The sequence below is a fragment of the Cydia strobilella genome, chromosome 17, assembly GCF_947568885.1.
Source record: "Cydia strobilella chromosome 17, ilCydStro3.1, whole genome shotgun sequence".
Classification (NCBI taxonomy): domain Eukaryota; kingdom Metazoa; phylum Arthropoda; class Insecta; order Lepidoptera; family Tortricidae; genus Cydia; species Cydia strobilella.
In genome coordinates this window covers 561,965-581,977 of record NC_086057.1, presented here as the reverse complement: position 1 = coordinate 581,977, position 20,013 = coordinate 561,965, and the positions used below count along the sequence as shown (strand labels likewise).

General features: G+C 37.3%; 1 protein-coding gene and 1 long non-coding RNA gene across 3 annotated transcripts in view; both read right to left on the bottom strand.

The window, feature by feature from the left end:
• The window catches only part of LOC134748840 (uncharacterized), a 707,412-nt gene that overhangs the window by 456,504 nt on the left and 230,895 nt on the right, over positions 1–20,013 (bottom strand). The window lies entirely within an intron of this gene.
• Positions 1–20,013, bottom strand: part of LOC134748822 (uncharacterized) — a 207,472-nt gene that overhangs the window by 38,470 nt on the left and 148,989 nt on the right. The window lies entirely within an intron of this gene.

Below are 20,013 nucleotides of genomic sequence, written 5' to 3'. Positions count from 1 at the left end.
ATGCAAAGTGATTAGGTAATGTCAAATCAGGATAGATACTAACAATAACAAACTTTTCAATACGATTCTAATACCACTCCTGGCGGTATAGTCAAGATGGATGGATGGATGGAAGATTGTTTTTACGTGATTAAGTCTCGTGTTAGTTTTAAAACTAAGAAGCCAATCAAATCGCATTTAGAAACGGGTCTATCGCGAATTTATTTTGTTACCTTTATTTACCGACGTTTCGACACAGGTTTCACTGGTCGAACTTTAAATGCACTTTTCGTGGGGTAGTCACACAAATCTCTGTTTTGACATTTTGCTGGGACGTCAGTTAGCCGCGACCACGACCAGTGAAACCTGTGTCGAAACGTCGGTAAATAAAGGTAACAGAATAAATTCGCGATAGACCCGTTTCTAAATGTGATTTAATATGTGTTTAAACCGCGAAAGTTTTAAATGTTATAAGAAGCCAATCGTTGAAAGAAATAATCACGTGACTTTTCGCAGCTCCTGTCATCCCGATAATTTTTTTCTTTCGTTTGGAGTTTGTCAATTTAGCTAGACCCCTAGTTTTTAATTTGGCGATGGTGTTATAAAGTCGCAGGCGGGCTTATAGTAGTAGATACGTTATATATTATTATGGTCGAGATTCACCGACACGGATCAATTTAAATTTTTAATTTCAAATTTGTTTTGTATTTATTTCTTTTAATGGAATAAATGTTGTTGGTTCAGCAAGGATGACGTACTTAGTAGCCAGCTAGTGACAGGTATATAATACCAAAGATAGATATAACTCCGTAATAGATGGATACAGTCTAAGGAAAAAACGTTCCTCAAAAATCACGAAAATTTAATTCTCGATCAGATGGCGCCACTAGTTTTGGCCTACTGTCGTATAGAGGGCGTTGACGGTTTCGTTTGTTATTAAACAATTTTAACGCATATCAGTGAAAGAAGATGGGTAAAAATCATAAAAATAATTAATGCAAATAAAAAAAATCATTTATCCATATTTAAATACATTTTATCGTATTTTTATAAATTTTCTTTTTTAGTTCTAAAGTGTGTCGACAGATGGCAGTGAATTTACTGGGGTTACAAAATTTACTATGACAGTACCGCTCTAGTATAAGTTATATAATAAATAAAATAAAAATAAAAAATAAAAAGCCTTTTATTTCTTGAACTTTTTTTACATTATTTCATATTTGTTTAAGCGTTCTATATATATAATATTATTCAAGAACCCCGTTTTCACAGGTGAAGGCCTCCTCCAAAGCCTTCCATGTATCTCGGTCCTTTGCCACTTGTATCCAATTGGGCCCAGTAATTTTGGTGATATCATCTTGCCATCTCATAGTAGGTCTTCCTATCCCTCTTTTTCCTAGAGATCCTTTCCACGACGTCACCCTTGCTGTCCAGCGCCTGTCTTGAGTACGTGCTACATGGCCCGCCCACCTCCATTTAAGTTTTTTGGCATAGCTGAGAGCATCTATGCTCTTTGTGTGTTGTCTTATTTTTGTATGGTTGATTTTTTGTATTTTCTTGATGTTTAGCATACTAGTACTATATACTAGTATAAGTTACTCTATGATAATACGGAAAATCCAGGGCGATATCAAACAGAGTTAGATCAAGAAAAGTCTGCAGATATTTTGACAGCACACGCTGTTACGCGTTTCTGAGAAAAACCAAATTATGACTAACAAAAATGTGGACAAACAATACATTATGACTTAAAACTATATGGGAAACAATAGAGACCCTCGTAACACACGTCCAACCATACACACATAATTGACATAATAATACAATGATATCATTTAAGTATCATAAAACATTTAAAACTTTCACGTTTTGAACACATATTAATTCGCATTTATAGTCGGGTCAAAAATGTTAATAGGGAAGATGGATTTAACTTATCGGCAACTTGGGGACCAGTGATCCAGAAGTTAAAGCCAAGGGATCTATCTTCGGATGTGTGCGCGGATGTTGTGAGTGTTGTGTGTCGGACTATTGACAATAATTAACTTTTATGTGTAGTGTGTGGTTTGAAAATGTGATGTCTACCTCAAACTTTTTCATACACTTTTCGTGGGGTAGTCACACAAATCTCTGTTTTGACATTTTGCTGGGACGTCAGTTAGCCACGACCACGACCAGTGAAACCTGTGTCGAAACGTCGGTAAATAAAGTTAACAAAATAAAATAAAACTATGAAAACGGATTATATCGCGTATATCGTTTTTGCACTTTGTAATTTTTCCTCAGTCACCCGTTGACCATGAACGCTGTAAAGGGTTCGAAACGTCGGGATGTATTATAAATTCAATATACGCGATATAATCCGTTTTCATAGTTTTATTTAATGAGTAACTATCGCAGTAACCGAAAACAATATTAACAAAATAAATTCGCGATAGACGCGATTTCAATGTGATTTAATATTTAAGTATTATAATATTATTTAAGTTCGAATTGGCACCCAGATTACTTTAGAAATGTTCAGTCAACTTTTTTTGTTATAAGAGCCATCCAAGGACCCGAGATGACAGAAAAAAAACTTGAAAACTAAAAATGTTGTTCGACGTTTTACGTTCTACCATAGAGTAACTTATACTAGAGCGGTACAGTCATAGTAAATTTTGTAACCCCAGTAAATTCACTGCCATCTGTCGACACACTTTAAAACTAAAAATGAAGATTTATAAAAATACGATAAAATGTATTTAAATATGGATAAATGATTTTTTTTATTTGCATTAATTATTTTTATGATTTTTACCCATGTTCTTTCACTGATATGCGTTAAAATTGTTTAATAACAAACGAAACCGTCAACGCCCTCTATACGAGAGTAGGCCAAAACTAGTGGCGCCATCTGATCGAGAATCAAATTTTCGTGATTTTTGAGGCACGTTTTTTCCTTAGACTGTATCCATCTATTACGGAGTTATATTTATCTTTGATTCTACGGACTCGTTGGAGGTGTATACTTTAAAAGTTTTCATTTTGCTACTTCTTAGTTATGCTGGTGAACCATAAAGGTTTTACAAAGTAATAGAAGTGTTTAATTTATTAATGATTTAAAGAGACGCGTTTTAAACATAAACTTTACTTTTTAATTCAGAAATGTTCTTGTCCAAAATAATTAAATAAATAAATATTATAGGGACATTCTTACACAAATTGACTAAGTCCCACGGTAAGCTTAAGAAGGCTTGTGTTGTGGATAATCACACAACGATATATATAATATACAAATACTTATACATAGAATACATCCATGACTTAGGAACAAAATATGCTCGTCACATACCTAAATAAATGCTGGGATTCGAATCCGGCCTTCACCACTGGAGGGCTACGTCACTTTTTCTTTAATATAATTATGACATCTATTTAAAACAGAACTAACAAATAAATATTTAATAAAATAATTTGATTTGTTCCCAAAACTTCCGTAACAAAATGTTAAATCTGATTACGGTTACTATTTGTTTATGTTGTAATGCTACGCCGCTGCCGCCCTGCTATGCCGCTCGTAGCAAGTGCTACGCTCGTAGATCTACTACGACTCGTGATGCACGGTCGTTATTCACGATCCAATGGCTGCTTTTTACGAGTAACTTAACTTCTTTTAAACTAAAAGTTAACTTTATATACACGGTGGCTAAAAAATAAGTGCATTCCCGTTGCCAGGGAGGTTTTGGGATACTCAGCAACTTTTACTATGGGACCAACCCCGAAGTCGCAAAAAAAATTTGGCTTTTTCATACATTTTGGCTGGTCCAATTTCTATGGGAGGGTTTTTTTTGCGATTTCGAAGTTGGTCTCATTAGTAATAGTTGCTCAGTATAATCCCAAAACCACCCTGGCAACGAGAATGCACTTATTTTTTAACCACCCACACCTTTAGGTTTATAAATAGACTGTTTTTTATAATTTGTTAGTAACTTTTTAGTATCATCATCATCATGTCGTTCCGGCTTCATGGGCGCATGAGATCGCTTGGTAACTAATCCCAAGAATTGGCGAGGGCACTATTTTTTTACGAAAGCGTCTGCCATCACACCTTCCAACTCAGAGGGAAACTAGGCCTTATTGGGATTAATCCGGTTTATTCACGATCGTTCACCGAAAAGCGAATGGTATAGATCGTACACAAGTTCCGAAAAAAACCGGCCAAGTGCGAGTCGGACTCGCGCACCGAGGGTTCCGTACTTTTTTAGTATTTGTTGTTGTAGCAGCAACATAAATACATCATCTGTGAACATTTCAACTGTCTAGCTGTCACGGTTCATAAGATACAGCCTGGTGACAGACAGACAGGCGGACAGACGGACAGCGGAGTCTTAGTAATAGGGTCCCGTTTTTACTCTTAGGGTACGGAACCCTAAAAAGCTTCTCTAGTGCTGTTTAGTATATTTTTACAAATCTGAAGTTAAAAAAAAATACTTAGGTATGATTGGAGCAGTGTACTCCGATCAATTAATACCAAATCTATTATTTATCTCAAATTGATTTGATTTTTTAGTACTATACGACGGCGGTATAAACACGCATACGGCCCGCCTGACGGAAAGCTGTCTCCATAGCCTATGGACGCCTGCAACTCCAGAGGTGTTACATGCGCGTTGCCGACCCTAACACTCCGCATCCTCGATTCATTATTTTGTTATTCGTAGAAAATTGCTCGCGTGTGTTGGCGTTGAGGCGGGTAAAAATCTTATCATATTATCAAAGAGGATATAATAAGATAGAGCGGTACTGTCATAGTAAATTTTATAACTACTGTAAATTCACTGCCATCTATCGACATACTTTAAAACTAAAAATGAAGATTTATAAAAATACTTTCAAAATGTATTTAAATATGGATAAATTATTTTTTTATTTGCATTAATAATTTTTATATGATTTTAACCCATGTTTGACTAATATGCGTTAAAATTATAAATAACAAACGAAACCATCAACGCCCTCTATACGAGAGTAGGCCAAAGCTAGTGGCGCTATCTGATTTTTCGAGACACGGTTTTTCCTTGGACTGTATCCATCTATCACGGAGTTATATCTATCTTTGATATTATCAAGCCATGTACATATTTTATATTTCCCAAAATACTATAAAAAACCGGCCAATTGCGAGTCGGACTCGCGCACGAAGGGTTCCGTACCATTACGCAAACAATGACAATAAAATCACATTTGTTGTATGGCAGCCCCATTTAAATATTTATTTTATTCTGTATTTAGTACTTGTTGTTATAGCGGGAACAGACCCGTGCCAAGATCAATTGGGGCATTTTCTATGAAAAGGGACCTTCTTGTCGATGGCGCTTACGCCGCACATCGTCGCGCGGCATTGTAATTATATCGGAGCATCGTTTATAATGGCGTAAGCGCCATCGACAATAAGGTCCCTTTTTATAGAAAATACCACAATTTACAACCAAAACTGCTTATAATAATAATATTTTTTTTTTATTCAGATAACTAGGATCCATTGGGGTTAGGTACATAGTGACTTAAAATCTATTGTTAATATTATTTAAAATACTTTTATTTTATTTTATTAGCCTATGTCCCACGGCTGGGCAAAGGCCTCCCCTCTCCCTTTCTAATTCTCCCTATGCTGGGAAAGATCCCGCCAATCCCGCTGGAACGCATCGAAATCGTCCCGCCATCTCTTTCTCGGTCTGCCTCTGCCACGACTACAGGGGATGCCATTTATTGCCATATGCCAGCTATTTTGGCCCATTTCTGTCATCATGCATCCGGCAGAATTTAAAATACTAAATAAATTAATTGAATGAAATAAAAATTTACAATAAATTAAATTAATAAAATCAAAATTCACAATAAATTATTAAAATGCTTAGCTTTTATATTATAAACTAGCCCATACCTTCGACAATAAATAAAATTACTTTTCTTACAGCAAAACTTTTCCTAAACATAATCTAAATCTAAATTCAGCCTACATCAAAGTAAATCTGTTTTGTGCAGACTTTTTGCCGGCAAGTTGTACCTTATTTATTGCAACTATTTGCGGCCTAGGGACGCTTTCATGATTCCAAATTGTTGACTAATGCGTGGGTATTATGGATTAAAGGTTTTCGTTTACGAGTAAGGTTTTTAGGGTTCCCTATCCAAAGGGTAAAAACGGGACCCTATTACTAAGACACCCGCTGTCCGTTTGTCTGTCCGTCTGTCTGTCACCAGACCAGAACCACAGACACAGAAGGTGTCATGATCCGTGATAGCTAGACAGTTGACATTTTCACAGATGATGTATTTCTGTTGTCGCTATAACATCATCATCATCATAATTTAAGAGCATGGCTCTTGTCGGTGGAGTATGCGCCAGTTTTCTCGATCCTCGGCCAGGTTCTTTAGGTCCCTGTAAGACACGACATTTGCTTTCGCTTTCAGTTGTTGTGTGTAGCTTGCTCGTGGTTTTCCGCGGCCTCTTCTCGCTTCTATCTTGCCTTCTAATATAGTGTTAAAGAAAGTGTCGTGTCTTATCAAGTGACCTATCATTCTGCCTCGTCTATTTTCTATGGTTCGCTATAACAACAAATACTAAAAAGTACGGTACCCTCGGTGGGCGAGTCCGACTCGCACTTGTCCGTTTTTTACTCGAGAAACAACACCGCCAATAAACTGTTATAAAGTGATCATAAAAAAATATTAAACAGAGAATGCAAAATCATTTCTATCCACAATTCCTCCTACATTCCAGCACATTTCTCTCACTAACAATTTCAATAAAACTAATAGGGAGGAACATTCAGTATGATTCCCTGCACAAAAACTTCCATGTACAAACTCCGGCACAAACTCCACGTAATTTAATCGAAAACAAGGAGAGTTCCGAAAGCAATCTTCTTGTTCTTAGATATAATAATTTATCTTCGAGTATCCTTGAATCTGGTTCCCAATTAAACAGAGATTAGGGGTTTTTTTTAAATTGAAAAGTCAAACGGTAATCGACTTTTGGAGTGGATTTTGGAGTGTCTGGCCCCTATTTCACCACGTTGACAGGCGCGACAATTGTCGACATCACTGTTACTGACGTCACAGGCCTCCATAGGCACGGTAACTTCTTACCATCGGACGGGCGATGTCCTTGTTTGCCACCGTCATTGTATTATTTAAAAATACTTTATTATATCGGCAAAAAAACAGGTGAGTTAATGATAATGATGATGACAATTGTCACAAGATTTAAAAGAATTTTCGTTAATTCTTGACAGGAAATGAATTCTGTGTCAGAATGTGGTGACAACTGTCGTGTTTCTAGTGACAATTTTCATTAGCTCCGCAAAATAAGTATTTATTTGTTAGCGATATAATGGAGTTTTTTTTAAATTAAAATGTTGGTGGCAAACTAGCACACCGCCCGTCCGATGGTGAGCGGCAGGGTGGATGGTAGGCTACGGCCTATGGAGGCTTGTGATGTCAGTAACAGTCATGTCGAGAAATTGTCGCACCTGTCACCGTGGTGAAATAGGGGCCAAAGGTCAATTCGAACTTACATTTAGTTGTCAAAGTGATCGCTTTTTGTTACCATTCGCCCGTGCGTCTTGCTCGCGCCAATACATGTACGAACAAGTGCGAGCGAAATACACGCGCGTAAGATAACAAAAAGCCATCATTTTGATATCAAAATGACTGTTCAAATTGGCCTCCAGGAAAATGCGCTTATCACTGAAATGTTTTTATCAGACGGATTATATAGATGGCATTTTTTAATTTGCATATTGTCCAAACCCGTCCCTAACCAATGAAATGGATTTCATTATGACAATATTTCCATATATTTACATTCATATTATTATTTAGATCGTCTTTTTCAGCTGTAGGTATCTTTATCTGTAGTTTCTTACTTTAAGGTATTTTTTGTACATCTTTTGTATGTCATATACTAATTTTGTTGTTTATGTTGTCATATATTAATTTTGTTGTTTTTATTGTTACCTGTCGTGATTGTTTCACCGGATGGTCTCACCGGAAGATCCGCGCTGGAAGTCACCAGCAACATGCTGAGGTGAGTTCATGAGATACAGTCTGTCACCAGGTTGTATCTCATGAACCGTGATAACTAGACAGTTGAAATTTTCACAGGTAATGTATTTCTGATGCTGCTATAACAACAAATACTAAAAACAGAATAAAATAAATATTTAGGTTAGGGGCTCCCATACAACAAACGTGATTTTTTGCCGTTTTTTGCGTAATGGTACGAAACCCTTAGTGCGCGAGTCCGACTCGCACTTTACCGGTTTTATTTCTATGTTTCTCTGTTTGTATATTTTTTTTATTATTGTGTTTGTGCTAACGAATAAATTATTTCTATTCTATTCTATTATATTGTATTCTATTCAAAGCTTGTACGGGTTGTAGGCGACTATGGAGCATTCCACGAAATTGTCTACCGTTGTTCCGTCATCATCATCATTACTTAAGAGCTTTGCTCTTGTCGGTGGAGTAATTGCCAGTCCTTTCTTTCCTGAGCCAGTCTTTTGATTTGCTCGTACGATGCATTCTCTTTTACTTGGCTCAGGTATGTGATTCTAGGCTTTCCACTGCCTCTCGTCTTTTCAATTTTTCCTTCCAGGATGTTAAGGAAAAAGTTGTCGTTTCGTATTAGGTGTCCTAACATCTTGCCTCTCCTATTCCTTATGGTATGGTATGGTATGGTATTTGTTCCGTACGAACGCGAATTTTCTCAAGATTTGCAGGTATAAGAGTTTACTTTTCTGTGATAAATGGTCAAATATGCACAGAAAAATAATCATCTACTTTAAACGCCGAAAAAAGAGTCTCACCACAAGGAAGTAAAATGCGTCTGTAGCAGCCCGTGGAATGCTCCTATACACACTTATACATAACTATACACTTAGATACATACATAATTCGATAACATCCATAACTCAGAAAAAATATTCGTGATAAACACACATATAAATACCCTAACCTTCGAACCCGGGAACTCCGGCTTCGTACGCAGCACCACCATCAGAAACACGGCACTATACTTATAGAGTAAATATGAAGGGTACACGGAAAGAATGTCTAGTCACGTTTTTCGGAAAATGAGATTTTCATTTCAAAATGTAGAGCTCTTAATGAACTATTAGTTATATTTTTTTGCTACCACTGTATAATGTATGTAAAACAACTTTTTTTTAGTTAAAAAAAGACCTGGTCACGGAACTACCATACATTTTGACATGGTTCAAAATTTTAAAACCGCGATTACTCAAAATGGTACTAAAGTAGTCACTTTACTAAGTAGACATGTTCTTTCCGTGTACCCTTCATATAATTGGTATTGTGTAAGCTTTGATGAATACAGCTAATTAACTGTAACCACAACACAGTGTGCAATATATTATGGTAATCACTTGTAGTTACAGCTATTGTGAGTGATAACCAACGCGGCGATACATTTCCAATAATGATATAAAGGCAAGCGTGCAGTGGCGTAACTAGGGGAGGGGGGGGCAAGTGCCCCGGGCGCCATCTAAGGGGGGGCGCCAAAATGGGCAAAAGGCAGCAGCAGGGAAACTTTTGTTAGTCGTCAGGGGGCGCAAATTTGGTGACTGCCCCGGGCGCCATATCCTCTAGCTACGCCCCTGCAAGCGTGGCTCACTCCGCGATATAATAGTTGCCGCGCACCGCTACGGAACGGACGCCTGCTCGCGCTTGCGCCACCTTGCGGTCATATCTGTCGTAATAGACGCGTTTTGAGAGAGTGATCCTTCTGTACTATTATTTATTCTGTGATAACAGTTGTCAACCTCCATAGAATTCAACGAGTTTTGAATGATTCACGGTTAGTTTCACTTACACAGTTAGACTTATATTTTATATTATAGTGAAAAGGTAATCACGGTCTATATCCCGGTCAATACAAGTCTCCATAGAATTCGCCTATAAAGTCAATATGTCAGTGGCATACTGGCATAAGGCCCGCCGGGTGGGAAGCTGTTACTGTAGCCTATAGACGCCTCCATATACCGGGTGATGTGGCCTGTATCATATCATATCATATTTATTCACAATATTTATAATATTACATGTCATTTTTATAATAATAGATTTTATAATTAATTATTCTAAAATAAATAATAATATTTAGGTACATTCGTAAGAAAACTATAACAATTATGTAATAATACAATTGATACTAAAGCTCAACATTCAAAATGTATGTAACCGCGGAGCAAAAAAATTTTTACGCCACTGTTCGGAAATGTGGCAATAGATGGTCTAAAACCAAGCTGGAAAGTAGGCAATAGCTGGAGCACCCTGAACCACCAATACTACAATGTTTCAATGTTATCATCATCTGTCATTGGTGATCGCTCAGGTGCTACAGCAATGAGTACCATTTAAAACATAAAAATCAATAAAAGGTCTTTTTTGGCGCAACTTTTTCCTTCAAAAATTTATAGGACCAATTACTTATAAAAAATAAAACCGGCCAAGTGCGAGTCGGACTCGCGCTCCGAGGGTTCCGTATTTTATAGCATTTGCATACATCGTCAAATTTTAACTGTCTAGCTACCACGGTTCAAGAGATACAGCCTGGTGACAGACGGACAGACGCACAGCGGAGTCTTAGAATAGGGTCCCGTTTTTACCCTTTGGGTACGGAACCCTAAAAAGAAACGTCAAAACCATTCAGTTCACGCTTAAGGCATTTTTACTTTTGTAGCTGTTTGTGATTTTTTACCAAAAACGCTTCTAAGTTTAGAGTCGGTTTGAAGCAAACAACAGAAAAACGCCTCTTAAAAGTTATAAAAAAAGTAAAAAAGGCGGGATCGGAAAATACTTACTGAGTAGCATAATGTAAATTGTGTTTAGAGTTTTAAACGATTCACAGTTAGTTTCATTAGACTTATATTGACCGGGATATAGACCGTGATTACGTTTTGTATTATTTGTGAGCTCCCGATATAGTAATAATATCGGGAGCCAACTAGAAGAACTCATTTTTTAGCGTAGATATTATTACTATATCGGAGCTCACAAATAATACAAAAGGCAATCACGGTCTATATCCCGGTCAATATAAGTCTAGTAAATTGTGTTTGACTAAAAAATCCAAGAAACACGTATATAGTAATAATATCGGGAGCTCACAAATAATACAAAAGGTAATCACGGTCTATATCCCGGTCAATATAAGTCTAGTAAATTTCGTTTGACTAAAAAATCCAAGAAACACGTATCTACGCTAAAAAAATGAGTTCTTCTAGTGAAGAAAATATAAATGTTCCTGGCAAAAATACATCGCTTTCTTTCAAAAATTGTCCTCACGCCAAAATAAATATTAATTTATGTTAAAGTACTTATCAAATGTTTTCCTATTTCCTCGCAGTAGTCGTGAAAAGCACTATATATTGCCTCGGCCGGAAACGCTAAAGATGGAATCGTATTATTTGAGGGCCTCCACTAACGTGTCGGCCCTCAATCTCACTCGTCCATCTTTGAACGGTTTTCCGGCCTCTCCTACAATGTAATAAAGCTGTAGGCTGTACTCCCCAAACTGACCAACATTTTTCAGTGCCATTTAAAAATAACTTGTGTTTTGATTTTTAGTACACTGTATAGGCCAGGGAAATGAATTCCCAAAAAAAGTTATAGAGGGAAATGCTTGGAACACAATTTTTGACTTCGTAGCTTTGTTTGGACTAGTTAGGAGGTGAACATATCAAAAGTCCCCGGCCGTAACCCTGGTGCTGGGGGGAGAGGGTGGAATTCAGCACCCCCGATTTATACGAAAACGTTATCAAACCCGGCCTAGCAGCTTCACTGCTGTAGATAATCAAGATAAAAATGAGAGCCCTAAATAAACCTTCAAGAGCGTATATCGTAAAAAACTATACAAGATATCAAAAAACTTGACCTAATAAAACTAACAAATTAAATCACTTTTCATTTTGTATAAGTGGCCATGTCGCTCAGACGCATAGTTTCCGAGATATAATCGAAAAACCAAAAAAAATTAACCTTCAAACCCCCCTCTCCCCCCCCAGCACCAGGGTTACGGTCGGGGACTTTTGATATGTTCATTTCCTAACTAGTCCAAACAAAGCTACGAAGTCAAAAATGGTGTTGCTAGCATTTCCCTTTATACCTTCTTATTGCTTGGCCTATTAATGTATTGCCAACTTTAATAGTAGACCTCGGGCCAGGAACAGATTTCCATGACCAATCGCCTCCCGGGCGAAAACTCGTATGGTTAACGACTATGTATGATGAACCCTCGTGAACGTCAGCTGCCGCTCCGTTGGTGGGTTGAGGAATGGGAGCAAATAAAGTCTATAATTTTTTTTTGTCATCGCCTCCCGCTTGATACTTTGTCAGATGATAGTTTAGATGCTATTGTTAATAAAACAAATCGTCAGCCGGTTGTCTCGCGGTGGAAAGACCGTGTTACGCGTTTCGGTGGCTGCCATTCCTCAACCCACCAACGGAGCGGCAGCTGACGTTCACGAGGGTTCATCATACATAGCAGTTAACCGCTATACCAGTTTTCGCCCGGGAGGCGATGACTGACGAAATTTGCGCCTGGCTCGCGGTCCATATGTTTAAAAAAAAAAAACTTTATTTCAGAACATTCAAAATTCCATACAATATTGTTAGTACCATCGTTATACCTATGTGTTAGTAAATACATTAAAAATAAAAACAAAACTTTTAACAATAAAATCAAAATCCAATAAATTTAAATAATTAATATGTCAGATTCAAAATAATATAGACTAGAATAATAATTAGAATGTCAAAAATTTACCATTTTCTCTTAATTTAAATTCATATAAATAATGATTTCATGTCAAAAGAGCAACAGATACAAGCATAACAAATGTCGATATATGTATTCTACTTAATAGTTTTGACCCATGCACACAGGATGGAACTATCAGGTCTATCGGCGATGACCTTCAGTATCCCGTTGTCGCTGCGTCGGATGCGATTTAGGATAGATGCGACCCGCTTTCGCCTGATCGCATAAAAGTCGTCGGTACGCGCCTCGGCAAACATTCCTGACGCGCTACAGAACCGTGGCAACCTCAACAGGATTCTGAAGGCATCATTATACTGGATACGGAGAGCATTATAGGCTTTCAGCGTGTAGTTGACCCATAGGCTACCCGTGTAAAATACTTGGCAGAACGCCTTAAAAAGGGTGATTTTAACTTGTTTTGAACAACGGGCAAACCTACGAGCCAACATATTGCTTCTGACCGCTAATGCTCTTCGTTCCCTCTAAAAAATCGAGATCGTCTTTGAGGTCTTCTGTCAGATAGTGCCCGAGATATTTAAACTGTGACACCCTTCGTAGATCATTACCATTCAAAGCTATAGAAGGCACATGCTTAGGGTTCATTTTCTTTGACCTGAAGACTAAGACTTCGCTCTTTTTGGAGTTGTATACAAGACCGTGAGTTTCGGCGTAGGCCTCACAGACACTCAGCATTTTTTTTGAGTGCACTGACAGAAGGGGACAGCAGCACCATATCGTCGTCGTTTAAGACGTGACAAGCAACGTCAATTACAATGACAATTACAATGACATTGAAGATAGTATTTAATTTGTATGAAAAAGAGAAAATTTAAATATTTACTTAATAATTTTTAAAAGTTTTTGAACAAACGTTTTATCGTTTGAGTACAGTCTATTTTTTTATTATTTGCTCATGTTACAGGAAGGTATAAATTTGAAATTGTCAGCTTTGGTTTTCAGGAATACATTTGATTGGGTTTCCATCCATTTCAATCGCGGATTAAATCGTCGCAATTGTATAGACATAGATTATGACTGGATTAAACAGAGTGGATGAAATCGAATCCAAACAATGAGAAAAATCCAAATGAAAACATACAATTTAAATATATATTTTTATGAACAAGTTTGGGAACAAATCAAATTATTTTACTAAATATTTTTGATGTTTTTTTTTAAGTAGTCACACTACTATATATAAATTAAAAATTGTAATAGATGTCATATATTAAAGAAAAAGTGACGAAGCCCTCCAGTGGTGAAGGCCGGATTCGAACCGGCGTCTTTAGCTATCGCGGCTAACGCCATGAACCCCTAGGCCACCCCGCCACGGCGGTGCCCGTCCGAATTTCTCGACTATATGCCATCTTAGTAAGACTAGGCGTCTTTGACCAGCTCTAAGGGCAAGCAGTGCGCGCTTGCACCTCCTAAACGAACTCCTTACGGATTTACGTTGTAGCGAGAGAGACTGGTGCTGCCATCTATGAACAAGTTTGGGAACAAATCAAATTATTTTACTAAATATTGTTGATGTTTTTTTTAAGTAGTCACACTACTATATATATATTTTTATGTTTTAGAATTAATTGTTTATTTATTTCTTAATAATTTTTGATTTTATACAATGTGCTGTGCTTTTGACCTGTATTATTTTGATTTAATAAGAATAAATGTTTTAAAAAATAAATCGAATATCAAATTACGATATATTATGTTAAATTATTAAAAAAAAAAACAGACAGCATTAATGCATTTGTTACTTAATCACAAAACCTGCAAAACGCGAAACTAACCGCGAGGGGTGATATCAAATAAGTTTTTATCACGGACTTTTTGTCAAGATATAACAATAAAGAATAAGAATAAAGAATAAAGATTATTTATTTTTTCAGCTAAAGGTTACAGACATTCCAGGGGTCTCCGCACTAGGCAATGCCTGTATCGCGGGGAACCAATTACTATTTAAATATCAGACTAGAATAGATTGGCATTATGATTTAGAATAGAAGCATCTAACATTAGAATAAACAGGTTCTTTAAAAAACGAGATGTGTCATAAATCTATTGTAATATTTTGACTTTAAATGAACTTAACGCGGAGGCGCGTCCTGTCAGCCATTCTGGTAATTGTTGAAGTGTGGTTTATTACATTATTAATGTATCGATGTCAACAATTGTTGGTAAACCTTAAATAAATAAAATAAAATAAAATAAAAATTCAATCTAAAAGTGACTTATATTTGAATGAAACGGAAATACTAAAGAATGGAAGACCGTAAATTTTACATACAATGTTGCTACATGAAACAATATATTCCTAAACAGTAGGTTTGATACTTGACGATCGTATTGGTGATTGGTGCGCATCTCACGCAGAACTTTCTTTAGAGTTTTGAATGATTCACGGTTAGTTTCACTAGATTTATATTGACCGGGATATAGACCGTGATTACCTGACACCCACCCGCTATCTTCAGTCACCCGTGATCATGATGCATGTAACTGCGTCGAAATATCGGGAGCTTATAAATAATACAAAAGGTAATCACGGTCTATATCCCGTTCAATATAAGTCTAGCAGAACTTTCTTTATTCTGCATCTTCAAGGTCGTATTAAAATAAGATTAAAACCGTAACAAATGTAAACGCAATACCACAAACAATCATGTTTCATCTCAATTCAATTAATTTACTCAACCACACGCTTGTTAAAAGCACAAACGTGTTACAATAACGACATTAACCAGCTTCATCTTCTAACTTCCCTTTAATCTCAAAATTAAGTTTCGCTCTCATTTTTGACATTAACAAGATCCCTCAAATCGACGTCGGTAACACAGACCATACATTAGAATAGACTTTCGAAATGCTTACACGCAGCTTTCATCACTAATAAAATGTTTGTTATTACAGTTAAAAAGGCTCATTCCACTATAATAAATTATACAAAATCAAACGATTTTGGGCATGACACATCGCCGCCCTAGCGAGCATTTTACTGTAAGTATTTAAACTAAAATACCTTGAACAAAAATATGAAATGAAATGAAATGAAATGAAAAATGCTTTATTGCCACAAAAAAGTAGGTACAGAATATAAACTAACCTAATTTAAATAAACTATTCTAATAATATTAAATATACCTTATAAATCTTTAATATATATATTTTTCTAAATAATGTGGCAAACGGTTTTGGCGTCAGCATGATGCTGAAAATGCCCGCCCATATGTGTGACACTTCAGCGCTATTTTTCAGCCAGAACCAGATTCCCTACGCACCTCCACAATTAATTAAATATGTACACCGCGTTTCACCATTAACTTATAATAAATTAAATTAACTAAAAAAGAGGAAAAGATAGTCCTTACTTCTTAAACCGGATAATGTAACAATAATCATAATCACAATAATCAAATACATGCCAACTCAAACGTACACTGGTATAAGAATGATATTTGAATGGTGTTATTTAGATATCGTGAGTCTCGCCCGCGCCAATACATGTTCGGACAAGTACGAGCGACGTGCACGATATTTGAATGACACCAGGCCGCGTAGCATGCCTGTCACTTTCTAACAAGTACGTAAGTGACGGGCATAGTGACAAGCGATAAAAATGGAACCATGCTGCGACCGCAGGTAGATGTACCTATTGTCATTCTAATGTCAGTGTACGCACCGGTAAAAGTGCATGGTGAATTTATCAATGAATTCGCAGCTCACTGTACATTTGAATTAAGGATGACTCACGCTAGACCGGGCCGTGTCCGGGCCGGCGCTTCCGGCGCTTCGTTTTCTATGGAAAGCATCAAGTGATCACCTGTCATGTCATAGAAAAGTAAGCGCCGGAAGCTCCGGCCCGGACACGGCCCGGTCTAACGTGAGTCATCCTTTAGCATGTTTGTCGATCTTATAGTTAGTTGACTGTTAAACTTGCTATCGGTACGAAAAAAAACACAAATTTTAAACTCGCTATCATTATATGACGTGTCGTGTGCGTTGCCTCAACTCTGACCTGCTAGCATGAGTTGCGTTCTCGCGCGCGACTCCATACATCTCGCACGACTTCAAATATGGACTCGTGCCCGAGAACGCAACATGGTGATGCCAATATATTATTATCTCGCAATGTGCCAAATAGAGTTTTGAAAATTTGCAAAGTTCCCACGCAATTATCTCGGTATTTTCTGCACGTTTATTGCTAAACTTTCTTACAGTTAGTTTTGATTTCTATGACACTTGAAATAGACGCCAATGAGTGACGTAGATTTAAATGAAATAATCGCGAGTTGAGTAATAATACTAATAATCCTTAAAATATTTATCAGTACGGTTTTTACTCACTATTATTTTTAGTCGCTTTTGGCAACATGTTTCGGATTCTTTGGGAACCCATCCTCAGGCACGAGTGTCCGCGGCGGTTGTACGTCGTGCACTGCCCGCGCTAACTACTACTAATAATCCTTATCAGAACGGGACTTTCTATGTGGAAACTTGCAAGAGAACTTTCTCATGAGTTTCCATAATTTTCGGAAATTTTGAGAATATTCTGCAACTTGCATAAAGATAAAGAGATAAAAGAAAGTTTATTATTCAAGAAGGCATATTACAATGCGCTTATGAACGACAATTAAAGCTACGCCCGCTCTAACCCTTCACCTCTGCCCCGAGAAGATATTGCTTAATACATCTATTCAATCCATGGTCTGTGGTTGGGAAGTGCGGTGTTTATAATATTATGCCATCTACGTCATTAAGGGATTAGCCGTAACTTATTTAGGGAGCTTTACTCCCTGGAGCTGGGAGCATCGCTGACCCAATTCATGTTTGTTTACCTAAATAATTGGGTTGCGGTGTTTTTTGGTGCCCCCTCACTAGAATAAATACAAGTAATTTTTATTGCACAGCTCAATGAAATAAAAGATAATAAACTTTTTTTGTATTCTAATTATATTAGTTCTAGTGTCTGCCATTATGCTCCGTATACCTACAAGGTGTAACAAAAATAGAAGGCATATTCGGTATCGTGTTCTGATTTTCCGAAAAAAAAAATCTTCTATGGGGCAAATCTTCAGTTAGCCAACCCTCCATACAAAACCCTCCATTTTGTATATAAGCAAAACGATTTCATAAAGTGCCAAATATGCATTTATTTACACTGCCAGAGTTGAAGTAAAAAAAACCGGCCAAGTGCGAGTCGGATTTGCGCACCGAGGGTTCCGTACTTTTTAGTATTTTTTTGTTATAGCGGCAACAGAAATACATCATCTGTGAAAATTTGAAGTGTCTAGCTATCACGGTTCATGAGATACAGCCTGGTGACAGTCAGACAGACGGACAAACGGGCAGACGGACAGACGGACTGACGGACAGCGGAGAGGTAGTAGTAGTAGTAGTAATAAATCACTTTATTGTACAAAACAAAAATTGTTAACACGAAATTCATATAAATTTAGGTACAAAGGCGAGCTTATCCCTATAAGGGAGTCGGAGTCTTAGTAATAGGGTCCCGTTTTTACCCTTTGAGTACGGAACCCTAAAAACGGAACATCAACCAGTACAAGACAAGTAGTTTTATCAAAAAGCTATCTCAAACGATCATTAACTCCAACAAAGTGCATCTAAACATTTCAGCCTTGCATCTTATATCGATACATTTTATGTAATAACTTCCTCCGTAGCAACAATTTTTATCACAGCTCTGAGACAGTTTTCCATTAGTTTCCGAGCGTAAAATGCAATATTATTACCAGATTTCAATAGATAGAGAGGAAGTCTATTCGGAGTTTGAAATCTTAGTTTATATTTTTATTGATATTATATGAACTTGTCAAGTCGCAGTGCACAGTGCATCTCTCGCGCACCAAAAATCAAGATAAATACCAATTCAAATTTGAATGTTAATATATTTTTCCTTTTTTATTGTGGGACGTACCACATTATTACAATCTATAAATTGTATATACAGATGTCAATCACAATGAAAAAATCAACGATGATCAAACTCTGGTCAACGTGGGACCCGAACTCACATCCTTGGATTGCCGGTCCAATGCGTTACCAATTGCGCCCACGTTGACCAGAGTTTGATCATCGTTGATTTTTTCATTGTGATTGACATCTGTATATACAATTTATAAATTCAAATTTGATTATAAATTTCAATTAGGTAGAAAAATGAAAACAGTCGCTTTCATTAAATTAGTTCTTATGCCAATTCTTAGGATTAGTTGCCAATCGGACAATTATTATTTACGAAAACGGGACTTGATCGGAACGGATCGGAGTTTTGAATGATTCACGGTTAGTTTCACTAGACTTATATTGACCGGGATATAGACCGTCGGGAGCTCACAAATAATACAAAAGGTAATCACGGTCTATATCCCGGTCAATATAAGTCTAGTTGATCGGAACTTTTAAAATTGGCTCCGATGTTTTGAGGACGGCATCATCCCTGTATACTTAGTCTCGGAAGAGACTGACTTAAAGATGACATCGACATATTCAAGCTGAACCAGTTTTGCCAACAACCCGAACTAGGTCTTAGTTTAGTTCAGTTTTTTAAAATAAAATGGCATCTGTCCGTTGGGACAATTTAGCCAGTATCACGGTAGTGAGAGCTAAATTATACGATGACTAGTGTACGGTTATGTGCTCTTGTAAAGCGATAGCTGGACTTTACAAGCAGTCACGTGGGCGCGCGGGAGTTGACTCCAGAATGGTTAAACGCGTTCAAGATTAATAAATTACTTCATCATCTGCACACTTCCACATTCATCATCAACATCATTTAAGCCGATAGACGTCCACTGCTGGACATAGGCCTCACCCAAGGCTCGCCACTCCGACCGATCCTGTGCCGCTCGCAACCACCGAATTCCCGCGACCTTCACCAGGTCGTCGCTCCATCTCGTTGGAGGCCTACCGGCTACACCACATTAGTTTACTTTAAACAATATTAATGAGAAAGAAATTAGTCACGAGGCGTCATTACCAATATAGCGCTCGACCGGAAGCCTCATTGGATTGTCGAACGGGTTTTGTTGAGATCGATAAATGTCATCAATAACAAATTGAATTACGATTTAAAACATCGAAATTCCCCATGTCCAACACAGCGCAGCGATGCAGAAGGCGCACTCCAGCAAAACAGCAAAAATACGTCGTATTAATTTAAAAGCAAATCAGATTCATACCCGAGA